This window comes from Mus pahari, chromosome 1 (genome assembly GCF_900095145.1).
Source record: "Mus pahari chromosome 1, PAHARI_EIJ_v1.1, whole genome shotgun sequence".
NCBI classification, from domain to species: domain Eukaryota; kingdom Metazoa; phylum Chordata; class Mammalia; order Rodentia; family Muridae; genus Mus; species Mus pahari.
In genome coordinates this window covers 131,211,607-131,216,633 of record NC_034590.1, presented here as the reverse complement: position 1 = coordinate 131,216,633, position 5,027 = coordinate 131,211,607, and the positions used below count along the sequence as shown (strand labels likewise).

Sequence of the window (5,027 nt, the reverse complement as noted above, 5' to 3'; positions counted from 1 at the left end):
GTCTGGTTGTCATCTCAGACTTGTTCCTCACCTGGACTGCCTAAGTAGGCCCACGTGCGGGTCATATATCTCGGGCTCACTTCTGAAAGTCCCAGGCAGAGTTCTAGTTTCAGGCTTGCTCCTGGTCCTGGGAGCCCTTGAACCTGCACAGCTGGACTGGTGGTCATCTCAGGGTACCTCCCTGAGCCAGTTTCCAGACACCAAACTGTTGACCATCTCAGGCTAGTGTTTTTCAGGTAATGTTAGGCTACTAATCATTTAGATGTTCATAGGTCAGAGCACTGAGCATAGGAGACATAGTCTCTCTCCTCTCTGCCACCTACTGACTCACATGTGACACAGTCGCCACACCTGCAGTGCTTCTGGGGGAGGTATCCAAGGGATTTTAAATTAGCCCTCAGTGATTATTACAGTCAGAATTATTTTTCCCATTGTGTTATAACTCAATCTGACAGATCAAATGAATCAATAAAATATAATCAACCAGTACTTCCTAAAATATGAGTTTGTTCCTTAACTGGAAGATGCTGCAAATAACATAACAGAAGTGGGAATTTTAACAATTTTCAATTAAAAGAGAGATGGACAGCAAATGATGAAGTTGAGAATTGTGCTTGGGTGAGGGAATCACTTTGGGTCCACACTGTCAGTGTAGAAAAGGCCAAAAAATAGATTAACTTGAAAACATAAGGAGTTAGGTTGAAAAGAATTTTACAGCCTGGAGAATTACTTTCCAAGGAAGTGATCTACATAGAGGTTCAAGTTTCATCATTAAGACACTACTACAAAGGCAGCTTTGAAACTTCAATGGCTTGACTCTTGAGAATTGAACCAACCGAAGAAAGGCATATGGATGACCATCAAAAGATGTTACCTTACATAGACCAACATATTGTTACTACTGACTCCCCTGGGAAATATATGATTATGATTTGGAAGGAAAATCATCTGTTTAATTGCTGAAGAACTTGTCTTCTGAAGCATTAAAAATATCCCATGCAAAGTCAATTTACAAAAAAACAAAGAAGAGGAGGAGAAGAGGGCAGAGGAGGAGAGAGCAAAGGAGGAGAAGGAGGAGGAGGAGGAGGAGGTGGAGGAGGAGGAGAAGGAGGAACAGGATTAATGGGAAGTAAAATAGGAGGAGGAATTCTATAATTGTTGCTGGTGCTGCTGCTGCTATTTCAGGAGATTACCCACAATCAAATATATATATATATATATATATATATATATATATATATATATATATATATAAAACAAAAAAATACGTCTACTGAACCTAACAGAAAAAAATGAAATTAATAATAGAATAGAAATTAGATCTTCTGAAATAGCTGCAAAGACTTTGAATGTTAGAATCCTATCCAACATATAGTCACCTGCAGAAACAATGGCCCCTATGTGCCTGTACCAATTTAGAGGTATGGAGTGTGCTTTGCTTGGGCACATAGGTCTCTGGACAAGGCCCTAGAGGTGTGTTGCACTTGGTCGCTTTACATCTCTCTCTGTTCCTGTCTGTCATGATGCTAATTTCTCTGACACGTCCTTCCTACTATGATGCATAATGAATTTTCTGAAACTTCAAGTAAAATAAGATTTTCTCCTTTAAATTGTCCCTTGGATATTTTGGTGACAATGATTATCAAAGAGATATTTTTCATAGTTACCTATTGTGGTCCAGATTTATTAGAACAGTTACAAATAAAATTTAATCATATGACAAAGCTTGAGTTGTAAGTTTGACTTGTGGTACACAGAACTCCAGATTAAACTTCAAATGAAACTGGCCTTTATAAATAAGTTTCATGGTGAGGCTAATGTAGATCCCAGAAAATGTTATAAAATAAGATATTGTCTACATCCTTTTGTAAGATAGCTTCTCTAGATATTCTGGTAGTAACCTCTATAATTGAAGCAATGTGTATATTCATCGGTGTTTTGTGTAGCAGTATTGAATACTGCTGTTTTAAAGTTAAAACATATAGTATTATTTCTCTATCTCATAATTCTTCTCATACTTACTGATTAATAAAAAGCAATAAAATGAGACATTATCACTTGAGTTTGTTTGTTTAAACAGAACATACTGACTTCTTACTTGGAAAAATAAATATTTTCTAGCACATTTGAACTCACATCAATGTTTGTTGTTTGTGGAGTATCACTTAGAGTATTATCTTTCAGTTGTCAAGATTTATGATATACTCTCTTCTCTAACAATAATTTTCTTAATGTTATTAAAAATCAAAGAACCAAGTGTAAGCCATTGGTGTTCTGTTCAGGAAATTTTCCTCTGTGCCCACGTGCTTGAGGCTCTTCCCCACTTTCTTTTCTATTAGTTTCAATGCATCTGGTTTTATGTGGAAGTCCCTGATGTCCTTGAACTTGAGATTTATACAGGAGGCAAGAATGGGCCAATTTGCATTCTTCTACATGCTGACCACCAGTTGAACCAGCACCAACAATCATCAAATGGGACCTCAAAACATTGAAAAGTTTCTGGAAGGCAAAGGACACTGTCAGTAGGACAAAATGGCAACCAACTGATTGGGAAAAGATCTTTACCAATCATACATCTGATAGAGGGCTAATATCTAACATATACAAAGAAATCAAGAAGTTAGACTCCAGAAAACCAAATGACCCTATTAAAAAAAACTAGATACAGAGCTAAAAAAAAAGAATTCTCAACTGAGGAATATCAAATGGCCAATAAAAAATTTAATAAAGAAATAAAAGAATGGAGGTAACTTGAAAAAAATCAAATAATAAACACCTTTTCAGTATTATAAGTATATAGATGTTTTGAAGACTTTTTAAAAAAAACTTTTTTCTTGCTTATTTTATTTATTTATATTTCAAATGTTATCCCCCTTCTTGGTTTCCTTCTGTAATCCTCTTATCCCATCCCTCCTTTTTTTCAGCTTCTATGAGGGTGTTCCCCTACCAACTCCCTATTGCCCTAGCATTCCCCTACACTGGGCATTGAACCTTCACAGGATGAAGGGCCTCCCCTTTCCATTGTTGCCAGATAAAGACATCCTCTGCTACATAAGCATCTGGAGCCATGTGTATTCTGTGGTTGAAACGTATTTGGATGAATATTAGATTAAGGTCTCACAAATTTGGAGTTGGGATGTAGCAGAGTTAGTAAAGTAGATTTTTAGCATCCAGAAAGTCCTGTGTTTGATCCTTAGAACTTCATAAATTGAGGATAGACGGTCCATTTTTGTAATTTCATAATTCATAGGTTAGGAGTTGATATGGTGATGCTATATATTCAAATGCTAAATACTGGCCTCCAAGGTCTGATTGCACCCCCATAACCGGAGCAGATCCTTACATACACCAAATGATACTGGGTAAACCTTGGTTCTAATTTTAAAGTTATTGGTTAAATAAAAGTGACTACATACAGTTACTGGGGAGAATAGAGAGAGGTGGGTTTTCTTTTACAGGACTGGAGCTCGCAGGTAGTAACCACGAGGAGAGAAAGCACAAGAGAGAGGAGAAAGTGAAGGAGAAAGAAGACAGAGAGAAGAGGAGGTTTACGTTAGCCATGATAGGAGATAGGAGGTCATGATAGAGCATGTAGCCAAATAAAGTGTTTCCTGAAGATGGACAGAGAGATCAGAAATAACCCTAGGAAGAGTCAAACAGCAAGTACTTCAGGAGTGCAGCCAGGAAATTAACAGTCTACTGTCTAGAAATATAGATTAGGAGTAATTCACCAAACAATTTTGCTAAAGCTAATTTTAAAAAAGGACATAGCACTCTGCCTCAATTATTGGGGACGGATGGCCAAGTCATACTAATAACTAATAACTATTAAATAATATTTTAAAATACCAACTACTTACATTCATGAAATGAGCAAGGAATAATAGAAAACAAGGAAAAGAAGGAGAATAACAAAAGAAACAACATCATAGGATTGGGCAAAAATGAGTACAAAATTGAGTAGTGGGTATATAAATGTTCATTATAATCTCTACATTTCTCTTGACATTTTATTACAACTCCCCTTCCGTGGTGTGTGTGTGTGTGTGTGTGTGTGTGTGTGTGTGTGTGTATGTGCTTGCATAAGTCAGCTTTATTTTTCTACCATGTTGGCCCTGGAATTGGAACTTAGGTCATAAGTCTTGGCAGCAAGTACCTGTATGTATTGAATGATCTCAATTGCTCTAATGCCATAAAAATATATTCTAAAAAAATTATAATAAAGTAGCTTATATTTTGTTGAGCAAGGGCATCCTGAAGACTCTCCAAATCAATGCAATTTATAGCCACTGAACTTAGCAGTTCACAACTTGATGTTGGGATCTTATTGTTAATAATATCACGCATTTTCATTGCAGAACTTGAAGAAAAATGTTGGTACTGATGAGAACGGTACAGAACCTGCTGAGAGAAAAAATGCCATTAATCTCACCCAGTTGTGACCTCGCTGAACAGTAATAATGACTAGTATGCCACAATATACCCATTGGCACAATAGTGACATGAATATCATGAGGGTAACCATGCTCTTTCTGAATGGCTTTAAGACCTGGTCCACAGGAGAAGTGCATGCCAAGTACAGTAAGTCTGGCTAAGAACCCATGGTCAAGGGAATCATGAGCCCTGAGGTAAATTTCTGCTATCATTTTGCTAAATGAACATAGAATCAAGTGATCTCTAAATTCATTCTTTTATGCTGCCAAATCAGTGGTGGTTCTCAGGCCTCATGAGGAAAGTTTCTTTACACAAAGACAGGTGTTAACACAGAAACTCAAAACTAATCAGAGGGTAGAGAATAAATGTAGTAGAGTGATCATCCACAAATGGGACATGTATATCATGTACATTCACCCAAATCTCACGGCCTGTCATGCAATAGGAAACAGAAGAATTTTAAGAGCCTGGGTTCATAGAGGAGCAGAGCAGAGCACAGCTGTGTCCTCTGGACATGATGGGACCACTGAACACATGAACCCAGAACAGCTGTGGCTGCCTTCCTATGATCAATACAGTCAGAACTCCAGCCA

At 37.3% G+C, this 5,027-nt stretch overlaps 1 non-coding gene across 1 annotated transcript; it reads right to left on the bottom strand.

The window, feature by feature from the left end:
* Window positions 1–238: 238 nt before the first annotated feature.
* Window positions 239–373, bottom strand: LOC115062934. Its single transcript, XR_003842840.1, has one exon. It is a non-coding gene; the product is annotated as a small nucleolar RNA SNORA17 (small nucleolar RNA).
* Window positions 374–5,027: the final 4,654 nt, after the last annotated feature.